Below are 14,257 nucleotides of genomic sequence, written 5' to 3'. Positions count from 1 at the left end.
TTCAGAAAATATATCCCACTAAAAGCAACTAAAATTGCTGGATAAAATATAAAGGGCATCTTCCTAAAAGCCCTGAAAAGACAAGATAGAAAAGAACTTCCTAGGCTCAACTGAAAGGAAAATGAGCACACAACAGAGTTAGTGAAAAGAGACGTGGCTCTGCTCTAGGGCATCTGACGATTCTAGCAAGAGCCATCCATGTAATGGGGGCCCAGGACGCACACAAGCTGGGAGTATGAAAAATTGGGATCTATAAAAAAACTGGGATCTCAAAGGACCACACCCTCAGAGTAAGTGTAATCCAGAAGGAAACTAGCTCTTACAGAAATATACAGACAAGGGTTTCCTCATCTGAGTGGTTCAGAGAGTGTCAAACCTTGAACTTGGTTTAAGGTGGTACTAAATCAGTCATGACTCCAGTTGCCTGGAGGAAGCAAACACAAATGCCCTGTGGACAAAGCTTCTTCAAAGCAACAAATTATTCCAACAATATCCAGCACATAGTTGAAAATAACGAGATACCGTAAGAATTGTGAGTAAGAGCCAGCAGAAAAGACAGAGCAGGAATAAACCCATAAAAATTTCAGAAACTGGAATTATCAGACACATCATATTTTGACAACATGCTTATTACGTTTAATGAAATATGAGACAGTTTGAAAAAGTACAGAGCAAATAGGAAACTAAGAAAAACAGCATAATGGATTCTTTTGTTTTTGCGTTTTTTTTTCATTCAAAAAATGCTTATTTATTTTGAGAGAGAGAGAGGGAGGGAGGGTCAGAGAGAGAAGGAGAGAGAGAATCCCAAGTAGGCTCAACACCATCAGCACAGAGCCCCATGTGGGGCTCAAACTCACGAACTGTGAGATTATGACCTGAGCTGAAATCAAGAGCCAGGCACCCAACCCACTGAGCCACCCAGGCACCCCTCATTTTTTTTAAGATTTGATTTTTAAGTAATCTCTGCACCCAACATGGGGCTCGAACTCACAACCCTGAGATCAAAAGTCACATGCTCTATCAGCTGAGCCAGCCAGGTGCTCCCAGACTTTTTGAAAAAGCAAACAGAACTTCTGGAAACGAAAAAGACATAAGTGAAAGTAAAAAATAAATGAACTTAACAACAGATTAAGTGCAGCTGAAGAGAAAACTGAATGTAAGATCAAAAGACGTTGCCTAGAGTATAATAATACAGAAAGTAAAAAAAACTAAAGTGCATATGAAAGAGAGTAAGAAACATAGAGGTTAAAGCAGAAAATTACATTTAAATGGAGTCTCGGAAGGAGAGAGGAGAGAGAATGGGGTACAAGTGCTATTTGAAGAGATTGCTTGATGTGTTCTGGAACTGATACATAATAACAACCCCCAGATTCAAGAAGCCTATGCATCCCCAGGAGGATACATGAAAGAAACTCACACATAGAAACATCATAGTGAAAATCGCAGAAAACCAAAGACAAAAAGAAAAAAAAAAAGATTACAATTGAGCCTTGAACACATGGGGCAAGGGGCTTTGACTTCCTGTGCAGTTGAAAATCCGAGTGTAACTTTTGACTGCTCCAAAAGTTTACTAATACCCTCCTGTTGACTGGAAGCCTTACCAATAACACAAACAGTCAATTAACACATATTTTGTATGTTATTTTTATTATATAGTTTTTTAAAATGTTTATTTATTTTTGAGAGAGACAGAGTGTGAGAGAGGAAGGGGCAGAGAGAGAGGGAGACACAGAATCCAAAGCAGGCTCCAGGCTCTGACTTGTCAGTGCAGAGCCTGACGCCGGGCTTGAACTCATGAACTGTGAGATCATGACCTGAGCTGAAGTTGGATGCTCAACTGACTGAGCCACCTGGGCGCCCCTAAATATATACTGTATCCTTACAATAATACCCACATTTTCTTAATTTTTTCAATATTTCTATGGTATGTGGTTTGTGAGTTTTTTTCAAATTGCATAAATCTCCAAAAAATTTTCCAATATATCTATTGAAAAAAATTCACAAATAATCAAATCCACACAGTTCAAACCTATGTTGTTCAAGGGTCAAATATACTTTCTTTTTTTTTTAACTTGTTTTATTTTTTATTTTTTAAAAATTTACATCCAAATTAGTTAGCATATAGTGCAACAATGATTTCAGCAATAGATTCCTTAGTGCCCCTTATCCATTTAGCCCATTCCCCTCCCACAACCCCTCCAGTAATCCTGTTTGTTCTCCATATTTAAGAGTCTCTTATGTTTTGTCCCCCTCCCAGTTTTTATATTATTTTTGTTTCCCTTCCCTATGTTCATCTGTTTTGTCTCTTAACGTCCTCATATGAGTGAAGTCATATGATATTTGTCTTTCTCCGACTAATTTCACTGAGCATAATACCCTCCAGTTCCACCCACGCAGTTACAAATGGCAAGATTTCATTCTTTTTGATTGCTGAGTAATATTCCATTGTATATACATACCACATCTTCTTTACCCATTCATCCATTGATGGACATTTGGGCTCTTGCCATACTTTGGCTATTGTTGATAGTGCTGCTATAAACATGGGGGTGCATGTGTCCCTTCGAAACAGCACACCTGTATCCCTTGGATAAATGCCTAGTAGTGCAATTGCTGGGTCGTAGGGTAGTCCTATTTTTAGTTTTTTGAGGAACCTCCCTAGTGTTTTCCAGAGTGGCTGCACCAGCTTGCATTCCCACAAATATACTTTCAAAGAAATAACAGTCTAATACCTAACTTCTCAATAGAAAATGGAAACCCAGAGGACGGTAGAATATCTTCAGTGTGCTGAAAGAAACTTCCAACTTACAATGTTACACAAAAAGAAAATTTACAAAGAAAATGAAAAATGTCTTGTATGACGGACAGAAACAGGGGGCTCATCACCTCAGTAAAGGAAATTTTTAGGGAACATGCGTCAGAAAGAAAATGATCCTACAGAGTAGATCTGAGACTTCAGAAGGTATAAACATTAAGGAAAGTGGTAAAAATGTAGATAAATGTAAATTAATCATAACTGCAAAAAAAGAAGAGAGAGAGAGGGATAAGGATTATAATGTCCTGTGGGGTTAGAATTAAAAGTGGTGAAAAATGGAGTACCTGAAGCATTTGAAAATCCTTGTATTATCTGGGAAGAGGAAATGTTTTGGGTTTTTATTAGCTTTAGATTTTGATATATTAATCATGAATGTTTTAATGTCTAGAAAAAGAATACAAATAGGATTAATAAGTAAAAGAAGAAGAAACTGGAAGATTGGGAGAGAGAGAGAGAGGGGGAGAGGGAGAGAAAAGAAACAACAGAACAGGCAGGACAAACAGAAAGCACAAAACATTTAGGAGAATAAATATAAATAAGAGTGAGACTTTCCTGGCCCCAAGAGGAGACAGAGATGTCTTGATTTGGCAGGAAGACAAGAATCATATGGTAAACAAGGGTGAGCAGAGGTGGGCTCTTAAGGAAGGAGAGCTCTGCCCTCTATACCCTCACCCCCATTTGGTTTTTTGGGATCTGAGAGCAGATGTGGTCTGTGCCTCCTGACAGAATCCAGAGTAGAAAGGGATGCATGGTGTATGTGGGGACACAGGACCTTACAGTGCTCCCCCAGACCCAGCACAGTAAAGGGGCAGCAAAATGATCCTAGCACCCAAGAGCAATGCAGGAGGGGACCAAGCTTTTGAAAATTATATAACGTTTCCTATGACCCAGCATAGCATCCACACAGCAAGAATGTTTATTGTGTGCCCAAGAGTGGGACAGAAGTTGAGAGAGAGAGAGAGAGAGAGAGAGAGAGAGAGAGAGAGAGATTGCTGTTGGGAATGAGGGACAGCACAACAGTGACCTGTACACCCCACCAACTAAGGACCAGATGGCTTTGATGGGTGCCTCAGTGGATGCTGGGTGGAAAGATGATGTCTGGGGACCAAGTACCTATTCTCACACCCCAAAGCTCAGCCTTTACAGAAGTGCATGGGAATTTAGACACAACCCCAGGGGAGCTGAGGAGACTCTGAATTAATTGAGATTAAATGTCTCAGAGGGTAAGCTGTATCAGTCGGGATGGTTTCAGACACAAGTAATAGAAAACTCAATTCAAGTTGGTTTAAACAAGATGGAGACTTATTGATTCACTTAACAAGTTGATTGATTCTGGTTGATTTAATCCAATGGCTCTGAAATATTTTTCTTTTGATTCTCTCACCTCTTCCTTCCTCTGGTGCCAGCTGCAGGTACTAAGAGAGTGGAAGCAATTCTGGGTCCCTTATCTATGGCCGACAACATCCAGAAGAAAAGACAACATTTTTCATTTTTTCCTGTCCTTTCTTCTAAGAGATGGAAACATCTTCCAAAAGCCCTTGGAAAACTTGTTTCTTTTTTTTAATGTTTATTTATATATTTATCTTTGAGAGAGAGTTGGGGGGCAGAGAGAGAGAGGGAGACAGAGTATCCCAAGCAGGCTCTGCTCTGTCAGCACAGAACCCCCTGTGGGGCTCGAACTCACAAACTGTGAGATCATGACCTGAGCTGAAATCAAGAATAGGACGCTTAACCAACGGACCCACCCAGGTGCCCCTGTTTGTTTCTCATTAGCCCAAGCTGAGCCATGTGCGCATTCCAGAACCAGTCTCCATCATTGAGAGAATAGATTTGACTGAGATTAATCAGGGGTCATCCTCAACTGAAGTCAATTCTCCCAGTTGCATGGCTAGCCCAAACGAGGAGGAATAGAATGGCTATTACAGAACCACCAGAACCACAGTCTTCCCCTGCAGCTGCCCAATAAGCATATACATACTTCATGCCACGTTACAGACCACTTCAGACATCCCTGTGTCTAAATGACATGCACTCGTGCCCTTCTGAAATAGTACCACCTACATTTCATCTAGTTATGTATCCGGTGGCAAATCCAGGATCTCTGGGAGACGTGCAGACCTCCATCACATCAGTAATGTGCACCTAGATGTAAAAGAAAATGGGTAGGGGGATGAAGTGACCACTTCTGGTTGTGTGAGCTTGGAAAACTCTGACTCTGGTGCCCTCATGTATTAAATGAGAATAATAATGTCTGCTATGCAGGTTGTAAGGCTGGTTTAAATTGAAATCGTGACAAAAATAAACCAAGGAGAGCTGTGTATATTTATATCCCAGCTGCTGATCCATAATAAAGGTGTCACGTTTGCAGCTAATGTGCCAAAGTTCTGCAGCTCAAAGTGATCCCCTTTTGATTAGCAAAAAAAAAAAAAAAAAAAAAAAAAAAAAAAAAAAAATCTCTGCTCTTTTCCCCTGGGACTAACCCTCTTCCTTACCAATTCCTTCTAGGAGGTTGAACACGTTCTGCACATTGTGAGATCCATTATGCTGGGCTGCAGTCTCACTGCCATGCTGCCCTCTGCACTTGCCATCCTTCTCTTTGTTGACTGAGGCCACCCTACTGTCCACACACTGCCTGTGCCATTTCCTTATTCCTCTGACCACAGACCTCTGTGGCTTCTGTCCCTCTCTTTGGCCAACAGAAACTTTCCATCTACTTCTTCAGATTAGCTATTTCAAAACCCAAGCTGCTGGCCTCAAGTAATACCCTTCATTCCCTTGCACCACAGCTTCCCCATTTTCAGAATCTCAGAGTGTGGAGGGGGATATGGATGATGGTCATGTGTAGCCTCACTTCCCGCCTGGATTCACAGCATCCTCCAACATCTTGACCCTATTGCCCTCTCCCAGATTTCTTTCACACAGTAATTTATCTTGGGGACCTATTAATGATCTCATTCTCTCTTTCGTTTCCTCCCTCAGTGTTATGTTCTTCATAAAATCCCAGTCCAACAACTGTACATGTTTAAATAACAATAATAAGCCAGGTTCAAGTCCTCTCCTACATAGCCCCTGAGTAGTATGCACACTTGAGTGGGTATCTTTCCTAAAATGCCCTGGTTTACCTAGAGGCCACAGAGAACCTTTGAGAAGAGTCTGGGTCTCAACAGAGCTCCTGCTCTGCCCAGCCAAGAAATGTTACCACACTAGCCGTGTGACTATCAGCAAATCACTTGCTTTCTTTGAGGCTTGATTTCCACATCCCTGTAATGACTAAAGCAGGGCTGAAAGGGGAATATATAGCACTAAATACTCTGCAAAAGTATTTTGCAGAGTATTTTTGCAGAAAAGGGGGAAGGAGAAAGATGGGAAACATATTTTAGTAATAGAAAGATATCCGGGACACATTGCTAAATGGAAAAAGCAAGATGCAATCATGTACATAATAATATGTATACCTTTTGTATATGAAAGAGGGATTAGACTATACATTTATGTGCTTGATTCTGCACAAAGAAACACTAGTAGGATTACATGAAACAACAAAAGTGATCATCCAAAAATAATACATTAAATGGATCACACATCATGATCAAGTGGAATTTATCCCAAGGATGCAAGGATGGTTCAACATCCACAAATCAGGCAATGATATAAATCACATTAACAAAATGAAGGATAGAAATAGCATGATCATTTTAGTAGATGCAGAAAAACCACTTGACAAAATTCAACATCCATTTATGATAAAAATTCTCAACAAAGCTGGTATGGAGAGAGCATACATTAACATAATAGAGGCCATATGTGACAAGTCCACAACAAACATACTCAGTAGTGAAAAGCTAAAAAAAAACCCTTTTCTTCAAAGGTCAGGAACAAGACAAGGATGCCTCTCTCACTTGCTTTACTCAACATAGTATTGGAAGTCTTGCCAGAGCAATTAGACAAGAAGAAGGAATAAAAGGCTTCCAAACTGGAAAGGAAGAAGTATAACTGCCACTATTTGCAGATGACATGATACTATATAGAGAAGACCCTAAAGACATCATCAAAAAACCATTAGAACTAATAAATGGATTCAGTAACATTGCAGTATACCGAATCAATACACAAAAATCTGTTGTATTTCTATACACTAATAATAAGCTATCAGAAAGAGAGATTAAGAAAACAATCTCATTTACAATTGCATACAAAAGAATAAAATACTTAGAAATAAATTTAAACCAAGAAGGTGAAGGACCTGTATACTGAAAACTAATGATATTAATGAAAGAAATTGAAGAGACATATATAAGTAGAAAGATATCCATATTCATGGATTGGGAGAATCAATATTGCTAAATTGTCTATACCACTCAAAAACAGTCTACAGATTCAATGAAATCTCTACCAAAACCCTAATGGCCTTTCTTACAGAAATAGAACAAATAACCTTAAATTTTGTATGAAATCGCAAAAGATCCTAAACAGCCAAAGCAATTGAGAAGTAAAGCTGGAGGCAACACACTACCTGATTCCAAACAATATTACAAAACTACAGTAACTAAATCAGTTTGGTATTGGTATAAAAACAGACATGTATATCTATGGAACAAACCAGAAAGCCCAGAAATAAACTCACATATATAGGGTCAACACATTTACAAAAAAGGAGCCAAGAATGTACAATGGAGAAAGAACAGTGTCTTCAACAACAAACGGTGTAGGGAAAAGTGGAGAGCCACATGCAAAAGAATGAAAATGGACCCCTGTTTCACACCATACATAGAAATTAAAGTGGATTACAGATTTGAATGTTAGACCTGAAATCATAAAGATCCTAGAAGAAAACAGGTGGTAAGCTCTTTGACATGGGTCTTGGTGATGATTTTTTTTTTTTTTCTGTCAAGTTAGCTAACATAGAGTATAGTCTTGGCTTCAGGAGTAGATTCCCGTGATTCATCACTTACAACACCCAGTGCTCATCCCAAAAAGTGCCCTCCTCAATGCCTATCACCCATTTAACCCACCCTCTAACTCCCCACCCCATCAATCCTCAGCTTGTTCTCTGTATTTAAGAGTCTCTTATGGTTTTCCTCCCTTTCTGTTTGTATCTTATTTTTCCTTCCCTTCCCCTGTGGTCATCTGTTAAGTTTCTCGAGTTCCACAGATGAGTGAAAACATATGATATCTGTCTTTCTCTGACTTACTTCACTTAGCATAATACCCTCCAGTTCCATCCACATCGTCGCAAATGGCAAGATTTCATTCGTTTTCATTGGTGATTTTTTTATCCTGACATCAAAAGCAAAAGCAAAAATAAGTAAGTGGGACTAAAGTAAATTCAAACTCTTCTGTGCAGCAAAGGAAACCATCAACAAAATAAAAGGCAACCTAACAAATGGGAGAAAATATTTGCAAACTATATATCCAATAAGGTGCTGATGTCTAAAATATATAAAGAATTCACGCAACTCAATAGCAAAAATACAATCAAATTTTTAAAAGTGGGCGGGAGATCTGAATGGACATTTTTCCAAAGAAGATATACAGATGCCCAACATGAAAAGATGCTCAATATCACTAATCATCAGAGAAATGCAAATCGAAACCACATTGAGAGATCACCTCACACCTGTTAGAATACCTATCATCAAAAACACAAGAAATAACAGGTGTTGGTGAGGTTGTGGAGAAAAAGAACCTTTGTGCACTGTTGGTGGGAATGTAAATTGGTGCTGTCACTATGGACAACACTATGGAGTCAAAAGTGAAATTACCCAGGCCGCCTGGGTGGCTCAGTCGGTCAAGCATCTGACTTCGGCTCTGGTTATGATCTCATGGTTCATGGGTTCAAGCCCAGCATCAGGCTCTATGCTTTGTATTCTGTGTGTGTCTCTCTCTCTTCCCCTCCCCCACTCACTCCCTGTCTCTCTTTCTCAAAAATAAACAATAAGACATTAAAAAAAATGTTTTAATGGAATTACCCTATGATCCAGCAATCACACTTCTCGATATTTATCTGAAGAAAACAAAAACACTCACTCAAAAAAGATAGATGTATCCCCATGTTCAATGCAACATTACTCACAATGGCCAAGATGTGGAAACAAGTGTCTGTCGATGGATAAACAGATAAAGAAATGTGGTATATACGTAAATGGAATATTATTCGGTCTTTGAAAAATGAATTCTTGCCATTTACAACAATATGGATGGACTCTGAGGGCACTGTGCTACGTGACATAAGTCAGACAGAGAAAAAACAAATACCATATAACCTCTTTTGTATGTGGAAACTAAAACAAACCAGAACCAAATTCATAGATACAGAGAACAGATCGGTGCCTGCCAGAGACGGGGCTGGGGTGGGACAAATGGGTGAAGGGGGTCAAAAGGTAAAAAAGAAAAGTGGTTGCCTATGGGATTTGGCAGAAGATGGGCAGGGGGATGGGGTAGATGAGAACAGGGTGGGAATAAGATTTCTCCATGCATACTTTGTTATATTGTCCTGGTTTTTTGAACCTTATGTCACCCATTCAAAATAACAAATTTTTTTTCTTTTCAAATTTTTGTTTAAATTCCTGTTAGTTAACATACAGTGTAATATTAGTTTCAGCAAAACATTTTTGTCTTAAAAAATGGAAAGCATAAAAATAAAAAGATACACAGTTGGCCCATAATGTTACCATCAGAGAATCTCTGTTGACGTTAAAAAACAAAACAAAAACAACAATACACACAATCCACGATGTTTGAGAATTCCCAGTTTTATATACAGAGGTATAAAATTGAAAAGTAAATCTCCCTTTTTCTGTTTTCCCAAAGGTACCCCTGTGAACAGTTCCTTGGGTTTCTTTCCAGAAGTTTACCCATTTATAGAATTTATCCTGGCATACTGTTTCTTGTCTGCTTCGTGAACCGTATGTCTTGACCCTGTCAGTACATGCACAGAGCTTGTATTTTATGGTATTTGCTGTAATATAGATAATTATTTTCCTACTGATGGACATTTTAGGTTGTTTCTAGTTGCTTCTCCCCCCTCCCTCCCCCCCCCCCCCATTACCAGTAATGTGCTAATGAGCTGTCTTGTTTAAACATCTTGAGGGTGCCTCAATGGCTCAGTTGGTTGAGCACAAACCCTTGATTTCCGCTCAGGTGATGATCCCAGGATTATGGGATCCATCCCCGAGTCTGGTTCTGCACTGAGCAGAGCATGGAGCCTGCGTAAGATTCTCTCTCTCTCTCTTCCTCTGCCCCCTCCCCTGCTTGCATGCTCTTTCTCTCTCTAAAACAAAACAAAAATCCTGAGATGGCAAATACATTTTGAACTTAGATGAAGTAAGAATGATGAATTTTGAATCTTCTGTAGAATACAATACTTTCCCATGATGCTGCATTACTTTTCTCCAAATATTTAACAATATTTGTGTCAGGAGAGGGATTGGGGAGAGATCTCCAAACCCCACCCAACAACAGAGGCCGTCAAGGGAGGGTTGTGCTGGAATGGAAAGTTGCCTTTTTTTTTTTTTTAAGTTACTTATTTATTTATTTTGAGAGAGGGAGGGAGAGAGCACCAGTGCGAGCGGGGGTGGGGCAGAGAGAGAGGGAGAGAGAGAATCCCAAGCAGGCTCCCAGCTGTCAGCACAGAGTGCCGGATGCGGGGCTTGAGCCCAGGAACCTGGAGATCAGGACTTGAACGGAAATCAAGAGTCAGAGGCTTAACCCACTCAGCTGAGCCACCCAGGCGCCCAGGAAAGTTGCTTTTGAATGCCGGCTGGTCTCTAATTGCCGTTAGTCCAGAACCAGACTGGGAGACCACTCTCCCTGTCCTTACCCAGAGCTCTTTCTTTTTTTTTTTTTTTTTTTTTTTTTTTATTTATTTTTGGGACAGAGAGAGACAGAGCATGAACGGGGGAGGGTCAGAGAGAGGGAGACACAGAATCAGAAACAGGCTCCAGGCTCCGAGCCATCAGCCCAGAGCCTGACGCGGGGCTCGAACTCACGGACCGCGAGATCGTGACCTGGCTGAAGTCGGACGCTTAACCGACTGCGCCACCCAGGCGCCCCTGGAGCTCTTTCTTCTGAGGAGCTTGCCCTCTAGTCAGTCTCCTGGGTACCCCAACTCCCGATCGAAGCTTGCACTTTTCCCGTCTCACTATGGCTCTTTCGGCCCTCTACTGGATGGTGCGAAGGGAGCCTCGAATCTGCGCCTCAGGGTCTGGCGCCCTCTGCTGGCATAGAGCATTCACCACAATTGGCAAAGGACGGTCAAACGTGCACCTTGGCTTAGAGCTCATTCATTCCCAGCCCCCACTGTCATATGGGGAAACCGAAGCAGCAAGTGGGGAGGCGATTGGCTCAAGGACACAAAGCAAACCAGCTCCTAGGACCAGAACTTATGCCTCCTGACCCATCTTCCAGCACTGTTTACAGCACACCGTTGTTGGAAGGAATGAAGACATAGGAGATGCCAGACTGGACTCCAAGACTGGGAGAGTCCACCGGCCACACATCCCTGGCAGCTCTAAGGAACTCTCATCAGGGGAGGGAACCCTCTGCTCAGCCTGCCCTCCGCTGTGTTCTGAGGCAGTGACCCTCCTGCCCTCTCTGGGACATGTCATTATTCCCCCTCAAAGCACGGAGTAGATTTAATAAAGCCCAAAGTATAGACTGTGCTTCCCCGTACACCATTATTTGTAGGCCCTTTCGTGGATTTTGCCATATCCACAGATCACCTAGATTATACTTTTACTTAATACTTTTCTTTGAATTGCCTCATCTTAAACTTAAAAGGACATACATCACCCTTCCTGCGGATGACGATCCATAGATACCTCTGGTTCCCTAGGAATTGTCTTCGAGTCTTTGCTGTCTTCATTGACTGCAAGCAGGCCTGATCTTCAACCTGAATTCTGTATTTAGAAAGTAACCATTAGGGGCACCTGGGTGGCTCAGTCGGTTGAGTGTCCGGCTTCGGCTCAGGTCACGATCTCACTGTTTGTGAGTTCGAGCCCTGCATCGGGCTCTCTGCCGTCAGCGCGGAGCCTGCTTCGGATCCTCAGTCTCTCTCTGCTCCTCCCGTGCTTGCACGCTCTCTCTTTCCCAAAAATAAATAAATAAATAAATAAATAAATAAATAAATAAATAAACAAGTTAGTTTTAAAGAATTAAAAATAAAAATAAAAACCATTACTAGCGAGTGAATGAGAGCTCGGTTTATTCCAGGTACTGACTTCTGTGTCTTCACTATATTATTGAATCCTCATTACATCTCTATGGGGTGGGTATTCTTTTTAAGAAAACTTTTTGATGTTTATTTTTTATTTTTGAAAGAGAGAGAGAGAGCAGGGGAGGGGCAGAGAGAGAGAGAGAGAGGGAGAGAGACAGAACCCAAAGCAAGCTCCAGGCTCTGAACACAGAACCCCATGCAGGGCTCGAACTCACAGACCGTGAGATCACAACCTCAGCCGAGGTCAGACGCTTAACCGACTGAGCCACCCATGTGCTCCAGTGGGTATTCTTATCTCAGGGGAAGGTGAGGCACAGGCAGGATCATTAGTTGCCCAACAGCTGGCAGATGGCTGAGCTGAATTTGGTCACACTCTTTCTAAAGCCAACCGATGTGACCTTGTTGTCTTTTGAAATTAAAAGTAAAATGATGCAAAGCTATAGGGAAGAGATGATGACAGGATGGACTCCGAATGCAGGGGAGGCAGACAGAGGACATGAGAGGGCAGTGGGCGGGGCCATGTTGTGACGGGGCAAAGTATGGTATCCTGGCTTATAGGCATAGGGGGCATCAGAGGACCTGTGTGGTGTAAATCCAAGGGGGTGGGGGCAGAGGGAGGAGATGCAAGTAGCTAAGAGGGGCATTCCAGGTTCTATCTTCCTGATGTCCTAGGGAATGCCATTGACACTGTTAGATATCCTGTGGCCCCTTCTGATCACTTGGCCCCTTCAGATCAATGGTCGTTCAGTAACATTTTCTCCATGGGAACCCCTTTCAATGGGCAACGGTGCTGGGCCGCGGTGGGCTGGGTGGAAACAGGCGGCGGTAAGGTGCAGCAGAAGCACAATCTGGACTCCCACCTCTACCACTCGATGGCTATGATCTCGGCCTCAGTTTCACCATCTGCCGAATGTCCCCCTAGTAAACACAGAGATGCACCACCCAGGTTTCCTTTCACAGAAGGAGCTGCTGCCCACCCATGAGGAGTGAGGTCAACAGACAGTGTCTGGCTGTCAGCTCCTTCAGGGTCAGCTGCAGAGAACGTACTCTTCCTTTCCCGGGGCTGCACGCATATCTGGTGACCGAGTGAGATAGGGGTATCAGGGCCTGGCCATTTCAAGCCACGAGGGACACTCTAGTGGCAAAACTCCCCCCAGAGCAGGCAGTGCCTGTGCTGATGGAGGCTTAGCTGAGCCTCATCACAGCCCCACTTCTCCCTCTGCCCAATCCTGCTTCAGCCTCCTTCCTTTTCAAAAACACCCTTTGCATCCCAAAAGCCATCTTGGCATCTGGAGGACCCAATTTGTGACATACCTATTTTATATGCCCAGGACAAAGGAGCCATGATGCTAGGCTTGATGAAATGATGCTAGATATGAATCCAAATCCAGGCCAGTCCTAGATATGAATCCTTCCTGGCCAGTCCTAGATCCATTTTGGGTAGAGGCATGGAAGGCAGTAGGAAGGTCAGGCTGTGGGGTTCAGTGCCAGCCTCAAGGCATGATCTGGCCCTTATGGAATCAGGGCAAATGACTTAAAGACATAAGGGCTGAAGGGCAATCGAGGGAAGCTTCTTGAAAGAATGGCACTGAGGAAATGGCTGGTATTTCAAGCATGACATCATTTTCGTTTAGTGGCTTCACAGACATTTACTGAACATATATTATATACAAGATCCTGTGCTAGCAGGTGGAAAATTTGGGGGGAAAGCTTCAGGGAAGGTCTCTGACCTTGATTGTCCCAAGGGGCATTCCCCAGCCCCATGAGCTTTGGACATCTTCCTAACCAGTTCCCTCCTTATTTGATTTCTTTTCATTGAATAGCTGAAGTCTCTATAAGAAAAAAAAAAGTTTCTGTGGTGCCTGGCATGGCCCAGTCAGTTAAGTATCCAACTCTTGGTTTTGGTTCAGGTCATGACCTCATGGTTTCATGAGTTCAAGCCCCACGTTGGGCTCTGAGCTGACAGCGCGGAGCCTGCCTGGGATTCTCTCTCTCTCTCTCTCTCTCTCTCTCTCTCTCTCTCTCTCTCTCCCCCCCTGCCCCTCCCCCACTCATGCAATCTCTCAAAATAAACTTAAAACAACGACAAAAACAAAAACTGAAAACAAACTTCCACCAGAGAGCCAATACATAAGCGAAATAACTCAAAATGCTTCTTCGCCGTTGAATAAAATCAACTAATCATAAGACTTTTAATTCTCTTCTGATCCTTATAGCTGCGTGAACTG

This window comes from Neofelis nebulosa, chromosome 2 (assembly GCF_028018385.1).
Source record: "Neofelis nebulosa isolate mNeoNeb1 chromosome 2, mNeoNeb1.pri, whole genome shotgun sequence".
In the NCBI taxonomy this organism is placed as follows: Eukaryota; Metazoa; Chordata; class Mammalia; order Carnivora; family Felidae; genus Neofelis; species Neofelis nebulosa.
This window is presented reverse-complemented; position numbering follows the sequence as displayed.